Source organism: Carcharhinus amblyrhynchos, chromosome 19, assembly GCF_965287045.1.
Source record: "Carcharhinus amblyrhynchos chromosome 19, sCarAmb.v2.hapA, whole genome shotgun sequence".
Lineage (NCBI taxonomy): Eukaryota > Metazoa > Chordata > Chondrichthyes > Carcharhiniformes > Carcharhinidae > Carcharhinus > Carcharhinus amblyrhynchos.
The window spans coordinates 668,172-681,115 of NC_137342.1; the positions used below are offsets into that span (position 1 = coordinate 668,172).

Sequence of the window (12,944 nt, forward strand, 5' to 3'; positions counted from 1 at the left end):
GATGCAATATTAGATCTCTTATTTAGAAATGAGTTAGCACAAGTGACAGAAGTGTGTGTAGGGGAACACTTTGGTTCCAGTAATCATAATGCCATTAGTTTCTACTTGATCATGAATAAAGATAGATCTGATCCTCGGGTCGAGGTTCTAAACTGGGAAAAGGCCAAATTTGAAGAAATGAGAAAGGATCTAAAAAGCATGGATTGGGACAGCTTGTTCTCTGACAAGGATGTGATTGGTAAAGGAGAAATTTTAGAGTGCAGAGTTTGTATGTTCCTGTCAGGATTAAAGGCAAAATGAATAAGAATAAGGAATCTTGGTTGGGATATTGGAACTCTGATAAAGAAGAAGAGAGAGATGTATGACATGTAAAGGCAACAGGGAACAAATAAGATGCTTGAGGAGTATAAAAAGTGCAAGAAACTACTCAAGAAAGAAATCAGGAGGGCTAAAAGAAGACATGAGGTTGCTTTGGCAGTCAAGGTGAAGGATAATCCTAAGACCTTCCACAGGTATATTAAGAGCAAAAGGATAGTAAGGGATAAAATTGGTCCTCTTGAAGATGAGAGTGGTCGACTATGTATGGAACCAAAAGAAATGGAGGAAATACTAAATGGGTATTTTGCAGCTGTATTTACTAAGGAAACTGGCATGGAGTCTATGGAAATAAGGCAAACAAGTAGGGAGGTCATGGAACCTATCCAGATTAAAGAGGAGGAGGTGCTTGCTGTCTTGAGGCAAATCGGAGTATTAAATCCCCAGGACCAGACAGGATATTCCCCTTGGACCTTGAAGGAGACTAGTGCTGAAATTGCAGGGGCCCTGGCAGATATATTTAAAATGTCAGTATCCACGGGTGAGGTGCCAGATGATTGGAGGATAGCTCATGTTGTTCTGTTGTTCAAAAAAGGCTCAAAAAGTAATCTGGGAAATTATAGGCTGGTAAGTTTGGCATCAGTAATAGATAAATTATTCGAAGGAGTACTGAGATTGGATCTACAAATACTTGAATAGACAGGGACTTACTAGGGAGAGTCAACATGGCTTTGTGTGTGGTAGGTCATGTTTAACCAATCGAGGAGGTTACCAGGAAAGTGGAGGAAGAGGAAGCAGTGGATGTTGTCTACGTGGACTTCAGTAAAGCCTTTGACAAGGTCCTGCATGGGAGGTTAGTTAGCAAGGTTTAATCACTAGGTGTACATGGAGAGGTAGTAAATTGCATTAGACATTGGCTCAATGGAAGAAGCCAGAGAGTGGTAGTGGAGGATTGCTTCTCTGAGTGGAGGCCTGTGACTAGTGGTGTGCCACAGGGATCAGTGCTGGGTCCATTGTTGTTTGTCATCTATATTAATGATCTGGATGATAATGTGATAAATTGGATCAGCAAATTTGCTGATGAAAGAAAGATTGGAGGTGTAGTGGACAGTGAGGTAGGTTTTCAAAGCTTGCAGAGGGATTTGGACCAGCTAGAAAAACGGGCTGAGAAATGGCAGATGGAGTTTAATGCAGACAAGTGTGAGGTATTGCACTTTGGAAGGACAAACCAAGGTAGACCATACAAAGTAAATGGTAGGACACTGAAGAGCGTAGTAGAACAGAGGGATCTGGGAATACAGATACATAAGTACAAAGTACGTACAGATACAAAGAGTGCTTTTGGTATATTGGCCTTTATAAATCAAAGTATTGAGTATAAGAGTTGGAATGTTACGGTGAGGTTGTATAAGACATTGGTGAGGCCGAATTTAGAGTATTGTGTGCAGTTTCGGTCACCTAATTACAGGAAGGATATTAATAAGGTTGAAAAAGTGCAGAGAAGGTTTACAAGGATGTTGCTGGGACTTGAGAAGCTGAGTTACAGAGAAAGGTTGAATAGGTTAGGACTTTATTCCCTGGAGCGTAGAAGAATGAGGGGAGATTTGATAGAGGTCTATAAAATTGTGATGGGTACAGATATAGTGAATGCAAACAGGCTTTTTCCACTTAGGCTAGGGGAGAAAAAAACTAGAGGACATGGGTTAAGGGTGAAGGGGGAAAAGTTTAAAGGGTGAAGGGGAAAAAGTTTAACGGGAATATTAAGGGGGGGGCTTCTTCACACAGAGAGTGGTGGGAGTGTGGAATGAGCTGCCAGGTGAAGTGGTGAACGCGGGCTCACTTTTAACATTTAAGAAAAACCTGGACAGGTACATGGATGAGAGGGGTGTGGAGGGATATGGTCCAGGTGCAGGTCAGTGGGACTAGGCAAACAAATGGTTCGGCACAGCCAAGAAGGGCCAAAAGGCTTGTTTCTGTGCTGGAGTGTTCTATGGTTCTATGAACAGGAACAAGCAAATTGGGCAGTTGAGTCAGTTTGATCATGCCTGATTCTGACCTATACCTTAGCTTCACTTGGGTTCCATTACCCTTAATAGCCCTCACCAACAAAAATGTTAACAGTTTCGTTTTTGAAATTTCTTTTGGCCCATGCCAGTGTTTTGGTGGACAGAGTTCTAAATTTCCACAACTGTTTGTGAAGCAGTGCTATCACCACTGACCAGCATGGCTCTAATTTCAAAATTACATCTGCTTGTTTAGAAACATAGAAGAGGGAGGAGGCCATTTGGCTGTTCAAGCCTGCTCCGTCTTTTATTATGATCATGGCCGATCATTCAACTCAATAGCCCAATCCTGCTTTCTCCTCTTAACCTTTGATACCATTCGCTCAAGAGCTATATCTGGCCACCTCTTGAACACATTCAGTGTTTTGGCATCAACTACTTCCTGTGGTAATGAATTCCACAGGCTCATCGCTCTTGGGTCAAGAAATGTCTCCTCACCCCCAACCTAAATGGTCAACACTGAATCCTCATATTGAGAATCCTGGTCCTGGACTCCCCCATCATTAGGAATATCCTCCCTGTATCCATATTGGAAGTCTAGTCCTGTTAGAATTTTATAAGTCCCTATGAGATCCCCCTTCATTCGTCTGAACTTCCGTGTAAACAATCCTAACTAGTCAATCTCTCCTGCCATCCCCAGAATCAGCCTAGTAAACCTTTGCTGCACCCCCTCGAGGGCAAGAACATCCTTCCTCAGAAAAGGAGGCTAAAACTGCACATAGTATTCTAGGTGTGACCTCACCAAGGTCCTGTATAATTGCAACAACACATCCCTATTCCTGTACTTGAAAACTCTCACAATGAAGGCCAACATGCCTTCTTTAGCGCCTGCTGCACCTGCATGCTAACCTTCAGTGACTGGTGCACGAGGACATCTAGGTCCCGCTGCACACTCCTCTCTCCCAATATTCAGCCATTCAGGTAGTAATCTGCCTTTTTGTTTTTACTTCCAAAGTGAATAACCTCACATTTATCCAAATTATACTGCATCAGCTACTGATTTGCCCATTTACCCAACCTGTCTAGATCGTTCTGAAGGATCTCTGCATCTGCATCACAGTTCACCCTCCCACCCACCTTGGTATCATCTGCAAACTTTGAGATGTCACATTTTGTTCCCTCATCCAAATCATTAATATATATTGTGAATAGCTCGGGTCCCAGCACCAATCCCTGTGGCACTCCACTAGTTACTGCCTGCGCAATTTGAAAAGCACCCGTTAATTCCTACTCTTTGTTTCCTCTTTGCCACCAGTTTTCTATCCACCGCATTACACTTCCCCAATCCCATGCACTTTAATCTTGTACGATAATCTCTTGTGCGGGACTTGGTCAAATGCTTTCTGAAAGTCCAAATATACCACATCTATTGGTTCCCCTTGTCAACTCTGCTGTTATATCTTCAAAGAATTCCAACAGATTTGTCAAGCATAATTCCCCCTTCATACTGACTCTGTCTGAACAAAGAACAAAGAACAACACAGCACGGGAAACAGGCCCTTCGGCCCAACGAGCCTGCGCCGCCATCTTAACAATGTGTTTTTCCTACTCCACCCTTGACCGTGTCTATGCTTATGGTACCCTGCTGCTGCTTTTTAAAGCTCTGCTATAAAGTCCTTAATAATGGATTCGAGAATTTTCCCCACTGCTGTCATTAAACTTACTGGTCTATATTTCCCTGTTTTCTCTCTACCCTCCTTTTTGAATATTGGAGTGACATTAGCTATCCTCCAATCTGCAGAGAGTGTTCCAGAGTCTATAGAATCCTGGAAGATGACCACCAATGCATCCACTATTTCTAGAGCCACTTCCTTAAGTACTCTGGGATGTAGATTATCAGGTCCTGGGGATTTATCCACCTTCAGTGCCATCAATTTTCCCAGCACCATTTCTCTACTAATAATGACTTCCCTTAGTTCTCCCCCTCACTAAATCTTGCATTCTCTAACATTTCTGGTATTTGATTTGTGTCCTCTTTTGTGAAGACAGAACCAAAGTATATATTCAGTTGCTCAACCATTTCTTTGCCCCATTTCTCCCATTTCTGTCTGTAGGGAACCTACATTTGTCATCACCAACCTCTTTCTCTTCACTTATGTGTAGAAACTCTTGGTGTCAGTTTTGATGTTCTCTGCAAGCTTACTTTCGTACTGTATTTCCCCCTTAATCAATTCTAAACTCCTCCCAAACCTCAGATCTATAGTTTTTCTTGCCCAGTCAATATTCTTCTTCCTTAGATTAGATATGCTCCACAATTTCCCTTTGTAAGCCATGAATTGGCCCTCTTTTCCATTTTTATTTTCTACAGGAATAAACAGTTGCTGCAGTTCCTCCATATGTTGCTTGAATGTTTGCCATTGCCTATCCACTGTCATCCCTTTAAGTAACTTTCCCCAGTCTATCAAGGCCAACTCATGCCTCATATCCTCATAATTTTCTTTATTAAGATTCAGCACCCTTGTCTCCAAATCAATAACTTCACTCTCCATCTAAAAACAATTCTATCATGTTATGGTCACTCATTCCCAAAGGGTGTCATACAGCTAGATTAGCAATGGCTCCCTTCTCATTACATAGTACCCATGGCCTGCTGTCTAGTTGGTTGCTCCACATATTGGTCAAGAAAATCATCCTGTATACGCTCCAGGAATTCCTCCTCTACAGCATTGTGGCTAATTTGATACTCGTTGGAGTTTAGAAGAATGAGGGGAGATCTCATTGAGACGTATAAGATGATGAATGGGATGGATAGGATAGAGGTGGAGAGACTCTTCCCGCTCAAAAAAGACAGTAGGACTAGGGGGCACAGCCTCAAGATAAAGGGGGGGCGTTTTAGAACAGAGTTGAGGAGGAACTTCTTCACTCAAAGGGTGGTGAATCTGTGGAATTCTCTGCCCGTTGAAGTGGTGGAGGCTGCGTCGCTAAATATTTTCAAGAAGCGGGTTGATGGGTTTTTGATAAGAGAGGGGATTAAGGGTTATGGGGAGAGGGCCGGAAAGTGGAACTGAGCCACGACAGATCAGCCATGATCTTATTGAATGGCGGGGCAGGCTCGAAGGGCCAGATGGCCTACTCCTGCTCCTATTTCTTATGTTCTTATGTTCTTATATGCAGATTAAAAGCACCCATGATCATGATATTCCTTTGTCACATGCATCTCTAATTTCATGTTTAATACCATTCCCAATATCACCACTGCAGTTTGGGAGTCTATATAGGACACTCACTAATGCTTTTTGCCCCTTGGTATTTCTCAACTCTACCATTACAGACACCACTTTGTCAGAAGTAATATCCTTTCTCACTATTGTCTTAATTTCCTCTTTAACCAGCAGTGCTATTCCACCACTTTTTCCTTTTTGCCTGTCCTTCCTAAATATTGAATACATTCAATCCCACCCCGGTCACACTGCATGTCTCTGTAATCCCAATTATGTTGTATCTGTTTATATCTACCTGCACGATTAGTTCATCCATTTAATTGCAAATGTTCCATGCATTAAGGCACAGAGCCTTTAAGCTTGTCTTTTTAATACTGTTTGCTTTGCTCCCCAAATTTTTCTCTATAGCCCTGTTTGTACTTTGTCCTTGGTCCTCTTCACTTTTCTTATTCCCTTTTGTTTTTGTCCTTGCGCTCTCCTTCTCTGACATCTTACGTAGTTTCCCATCCCCTGGCATATTAGTTTAAACCCATCCAACCGCCATGGCAAACAGTCCCCCAGGACATCAATCCCAGTCCTGCCCAGTTGTAACCCACCCAATTTGTACAGGTCCCACCTCCCCCAGAACCGGTCCCAATGCCCCAGGAATCTGAAACCCTCCCCCTAACACCATCTCTTCAGCCAAGTATTTATCCGATATGGCCTGTCGTTTCTACTCTGCATTATTTTAGCCCTGCTATTATTTTGGTGAACATGCACTGCCTCTGCTTCACTTGGTGTTATTGTCAAATTGGATACACAGCTCTCATTGGTTAATAAAATAAAAACTGTAACCTAGATGACAGCACCAGTCACGTCCTGGCAATTTGTCTACATACTCATTATCATTTCTCTGTGGCTTATACTTTCTAACCAGTACCTGATCCAAATGCTCTAACTTTTGTTAACTGCCTCATTTGGAGTTTTGCTGAATGCCTTCTGGAAATCTATAAGGAGTGTAAGAGATAAGACACTCCATTACTGACCATGATTTGAGGTCCAGTGTTGTTAGAGCACTTTGTTAGCTGTCAGTTGAGGAGGATGTTTTTCCTGCGGACATTAGGAGGTTCAATGTGTGCTAGCACAGAAAAGCACTCAAGCTTTGTGGGCTCAATGTCCTGGAAATAATCCTGTGTGTAACAGCCCCCGAGTCAGGTAGAGCTGCATTACCGTGCTGTTGGGTAGACTATTATAAAATTTGGAATCCAGTTGTTCCTACTGGAACACACTCCACACCTTTTTAACGATGGCAGCACAATCTCTCAATGGTACACCTTCTAGTTGACTGCAAATATCACCAAGTGCTACATGGTAACTCACCGGTAGAAGTCCCAGGTTTCAATCTTCTACAGAAAACTTGGACAACCCTCAAGCCCTTGAGGATGAACTGGGGAAGCTGTGGCCACTTACTTCACAAATGGAACCCTCATGTCCCTTCTAATTCTTCTGCCACTTATCTTTAACCCATGGTTTTCGAACTTTCTGCCAAGGGAAACAGGTTCCTCCTGTCTGCCCTCTCCCTACCCTCACAGTTTTGTACACTTCAATTACCTTACTCTTCAGCCTCTGTGTTCCAAGGAAAACCAAACCTGTACAAATTGTTCTCATACCTACAATTCTCCAGCCCCAGCAACATTCTTGTCAATCTTCTCTGCACTCTCTCCTGGGTGACTGAGTGGAAGAGTTTCTCCCCATGTCTGTGTGGGTTTCCTCCAGGTGCTCTAGTTTCCTCCCAAGCTCCTAACTTATGCAGGTTAGGTGGATTGGCCATGTTAAATTGCCCCTGAGTATCCAGGGGTGTGTAGACTAGGTGGATTTGCCATGGTACATGCATGGGGTTACAGGGATGGAGTGGGGGTTGAACCTTGATAGGATACTCCTTCCAAGAGTCAGTGCAGACTTGATGGGCTGAATGACTGTAGGGATACTACAATCTCATTAAATGGCAGAGCAGACTAAACAGATCGAATGGTCTGTTTCTGCTTCTATGTCTTATGGACATCAAAACAACTGTTTCCTCAGCCATACAAATAAAAAAAACTTCCATGTTAACAACTTTCTTAAAAGAGCCCACTAAATTGGCTCTTTGATCAGTTTATATTTGTTCAAATGTTCAGTCTGTCCTTAATAACAGATTCTTGTAACTTGCACACAACTGATAAATATTTTCCCTATCCTTGTTAAAAAATGGAGTGATTAATTTTCCAATTCTCATAAAGTTGCTGAATTGAGAAGTTTTTGAAAAATCATGATAACCATTCAACAAGTTCCTCACCACATAATTTTAGTTCCAGTTGTCAGTGAGCACTAACAAATAGCAAGTTAATTTCTATATATCCTTAGCATACTGTTAACATTCCTGAAAGCACTTCATGTACAATAAATTTTTGGATGAAGGGCAATGAGCAGTGGCTGCAGCACCTTTTTATAAAATCCATGAATATCAATGACCTGTTAGTTGAGAGCACACTGTTGGTCCCTTTTCAATATAAACTAAATGGTGCAGTTTTAAAGAAGAGACCAGAACAGAGACACATGAACAAGAGGGGTGTAAACTCCTGAATATTGGTAGGACACGAGGAGAATACCATTTGTAAAAGGATAAATAATTTTCCTTGGCTTTTTAAACATAGGTTTAGAGTGCAAAAGCAAGGAGATTTATCAAACCAAAGCTTGATAAAACACTGTTTAGACCTTAGCTGAAGAATTGTGTCCAAGTTTGGATACAAAGAACAAAGAACAAAAGAACAAAAACAGCCCGGGAAACAGGCCCTTCGGCCCAACAAGCCCACGCCACCATCTCAACACCACCAGTCCCCCTCTCCACCCACGACATAGAACATAGAACATACAGCGCAGAACAGGCCCTTTGGCCCACGATGTTGCGCGGACCAGCTTTTAAAAAAAAACACTAACCCAATAATCTAAACCAATCCCATTTCGTCCATAAACCTATCCACAGATCTCTTAAACGCCCCCAAACTAGGCGCATTTACAACTGCAGCTGGCAGGGCATTCCAGTCCCTCACCACCCTCTGGGTAAAGAACCTACCCCTGACATCAGTCCTATAACTACCCCCCCTTAATTTAAAGCCGTGCCCCCTCGTGCTAGCTTTCTCCATCCTAGGAAAAAGGCTATCACTATCCACCCTGTCTAAACCTCTAATCATCTTATATGTTTCAATAAGGTCCCCTCTTAGCCGCCTTCTTTCCAGCGAAAACAACCCCAAATCTCTCAGTCTCTCCTCATAGGATCTCCCCTCCATACCAGGCAACATCCTGGTAAACCTCCTCTGCACCCTCTCCAAAGCCTCTACATCCTTCCTGTAATGTGGGGACCAGAACTGCACACAATACTCCAAGTGCGGCTGCACCAGAGTTGTGTACAGTTGCATCATGACGCTGCGACTCCTAAATTCAATCCCCCTACCAATAAACGCCAAGACACCGTATGCCTTCTTAACAACCTTATCTACTTGATTCCCAACTTTCAGGGATCGATGTACACATACACCTAGATCCCTCTGCTCCTCCACACTATTCAAAGTCCTCCCGTTAGCTCTATACTCAACACATCTGTTATTCCTACCGAAATGAATTACCTCACACTTCTCCACATTAAACTCCATCCGCCACCTCGCGGCCCAGCTCTGCAACCTTTCTAAGTCACCCTGCAAACTATGACACCCTTCCTCACAATCTACCACACCTCCGACTTTGGTGTCATCAGCAAACTTACTAATCCACCCAACTATACCCTCATCCAGATCATTAATAAAAATTACAAACAGCAGTGGCCCCAAAACAGATCCCTGAGGCACACCACTCGTAACCGAACTCCATGATGAATATTTACCATCAACCACCACCCTCTGTCTCCTATCTGCTAGCCAATTCCTGATCCAATTACCTAGATCACCCCCAATCCCATACATCTGCATTTTCTGCAGAAGCCTACCATGGTGAACCTTATCAAACGCCTTACTAAAATCCATATACACCACGTCAACTGCCTTACCCCTATCCACCTCTTTGGTCACTTTCTCAAAGAACTCGATAAGGTTAGTAAGGCACGACCTACCCGCTACAAAACCATGCTGACTGTCTCTAATCAATTCATTACTCTCCAAATAACTATAAATCCTGTCTCTAATAATCCTTTCCAAAACCTTACCCACCACAGAAGTAAGACTCACCGGTCTATAATTCCCAGGGAAGTCTCTGCTCCCCTTCTTAAACAATGGGACAACATTTGCTGTCCTCCAATCTTCCGGTACTATACCAGAGACCAACGACGACCTGAAGATCAGAGCCAGAGGCTCCGCAATCACCTCTCTTGCCTCCCAGAGAATCCTAGGGTAAATCCCATCCGGACCAGGGGACTTATCTATTTTCAAACCCTCTAGAATATCCAGCACATCCCCCGTATCAATTGCAATACTATCTATTTTACACCCCTGCACCCCAGTGTCCTCCTCAGCTACATTCATGTCCCCTTGCGTGAACACCGAAGAGAAATATTGGTTCAACGCCTCTCCAATCTCCTCCGGTTCCACACACAACTTCCCTCTACTGTCTGTAACTGGCCGTAATCTTGCCCTAACCAACCTTCTGTTCTTGACATACCTGTAAAACGCCTTAGGGTTCTCCTTAATCCTATCAGCCAAAGTCATCTCATGTCCTCTTTTAGCCCTTCTTAACTCCCTCTTCAACTCCCTCCTAGCCAATCTAAAACTTTCTAATGCACTACCTGAGCCCTCAAGCCTCATCCGAACATAAGCCTCCTTTTTCTTCCTAACCAACAACGACCCTTGTCTAATGTTTTGTGGCCATCCAGATTGAGGGAAACTGATTTAGGGACAATTTATTCCTGCCAATCAGCCTAACAGCTCATCTTTGGGGTGTGGGAGGAAACCGGAGCACCTGGAGAAAACCCACGCAAGCACGGGGAGAATGCGCAAACTCCCACAGACACTGGCCCAAATACATGTGTCTGCACAGCAATCAGCAATAGTCACTGAGCTGTCGTCTTGCCCAGCTGAGCTGTCGTCTTGCCCAGAACTTTAGGAAGGATGTCATGGCCTTGGAGAAGATACAAAGAAGATTTACTAGGATGGGTATCAAGAATTTCAGTTATGTGCAGACACAAGAGAAGCTTACTTTGTCTATTTAAAGCACAGAAAGAATCTTTTAATAGACATGTTTAAACTTTTGAAAGGCTTTGATAAGGTAGATGGAGCGGAAGTGGACACAGATCTAAAATAATTGACTCTTAGAGGATGATGAAGTTTTTTTTGTGCTGCAAGTTTCAGTGATTTGGAATGCACTGTCTGAAAGGGTGGTGAAGCAGATTCGATAATAACTTTCAAAGTGCCTTGGTTAAATAATTCAAACAGAAAATAATGACAGGGTTAGAGGAAGAAGCATGGGACCTGGACTAATTGGATAGCTTTCTCAGACAGCTGGCACAGTTATTAGTCCAAATACCTTCTGTGCTCTCCCTGTTCTTCCTACCAAAATAAATCACTTCATACTTCGGTGCATTAAGTATGACCGGCCGCTTGTCCACCCATTCCACCACCAGTCTCATGTCATTTTGAAATTTATACTGTCCTCCTCACAGTTCACAGTGCTTCAAGGTTTTATGCCATCTGCAAATGTTGAAATTGTGCCGTGTACACAAGGTCCAGGCCGTAATACGTTTCAGGAAAAGTAGTGGTCCTAATTCCAACCCCTGTGAATCTCACCATAAAGTCGAGAAACAACCATTCTCCATTACTCTCTGCTTCCTGTCACTGAGTTAATTCTGTTTACTGTCCTTTTTATTCCATGAGCTCTATCTTTTTGCACAAGCTTGCTGTGTGGCATTGGCACTTAATCAGGTATCTTCTGGAAGATCATCAACAGCTTGCCTTCATCAAACCCCTCAGTTACCTAATCAAAAACCTCCAGCAATTTTGTTAAACATAATTTTCCCTTAACAAATCCAAGCTGGCTTTCCTTAATTAATCTATATTTGGCTGAGTGACTGTTACTTTTGTCCAGAATTATCATTTATGTAAACTTCCCCATCATTGAGCTTAAACAGACTAGTCTGTGGTTGCTGGGCTTATGCCTTGCACTTGGAGGCCTGTGACCAGCAGTGTGCCTCAGGGATCAGTGCTGGTCCACTGTTATTTGTCATTTATATTAATGATTTGGATGAGAATATAGGAGGCATGGTTAGTATGTGTGCAGAGGACACTATGATTGGTGACATAGTGGACAGTGAAGAAAGTTATCTCCATTTGCAATGGGATCTTGATCAATTGAGTCAGTGGGCTGACGAATGGCAGATGGAGTTTAATTTAGACAAATGCGAGGTGATGCATTTTGGTAGACTGAACCAGGGCAGGACTTACTCAGTTAATGGTAGGGCCGTGGGGAAAGTTATAGAACAAAGAGATCTATGGTTACATGTTTATAGCTCCTTGAAAGTGGAGTCACAAGTGGACAGAGTGGTGAAGAAGGTATTCGGCATGCTTGGTTTCATCGATCAGAACACTGAATACAGGAGTTGGAATGTCTTGTTGAAGTTGTACAAGACATTGGTAAGGCCACATTTGGAATACTGTGTGCAATTCTGATCATCCTATTATAGAAAAGATATTACTAAACTAGAAAGAGTATAGAAAAGATATTATTAAACTAGAAAGAGTACAGAAAAGATGTACTAGGATGCTACCAAGACTTGATGGATTATGTTATAAGGAGAGGCTGGATAGACTGGGACATTTTCTCTGCAGTGTAGAAGGCTGAGGGGTGATCTTATTGAGGTCTATAAAATAATGAGGGGCACCATCAGCTAGATAGTCAATATCTTTTCCCAAAGGTAGGGGAGTCTAAAACTAGAGGGCATAGGTTTAAGGTGAGAGGGGAGAGATACAAAAGTGTCCAGAGGGGCAATTTTTTCACACACAGGGTAGTGAGTGTCTGGAACAAGCTGCCAGAGGCAGTAGTAGAGGTGGGTACAATTTTGTCTTTTAAAAAGCATTTAGATAGTTACTTGGGTATGATGGGTATAGAGGGATATGGGCCAAATATGGGCAATTAGGATTAGTTTAGGGGTTTTAAAAAAAAAGATGGCATGGACAAGTTGGGCCGTAGGGTCTTTTTCCATGCTGTGAACCTCTATGACTCTAGGAACAAGAATGTAACATCTGTAATTCTTCAGTCCTCTAGCACTACTCCTGTATCTATGGAAGATTGGAAAGTTTTAAGAATTAAATCTTGGAAGAAACAGATTGTATAGACAGTAAGTTATGTTTATCAGGGCTGAAGGAAATCATTACAGAGAATCAGTTGTATTTGGGGGTGGACAGTTGTC

The 12,944-nt window shown here is 42.7% G+C and overlaps 1 protein-coding gene across 1 annotated transcript in view; it reads left to right on the forward strand.

Annotated features, from left to right (window-relative positions):
* LOC145355253 (mitochondrial 10-formyltetrahydrofolate dehydrogenase-like) overlaps positions 1-12,944 on the forward strand; it is a 120,685-nt gene that overhangs the window by 74,911 nt on the left and 32,830 nt on the right. The window lies entirely within an intron of this gene.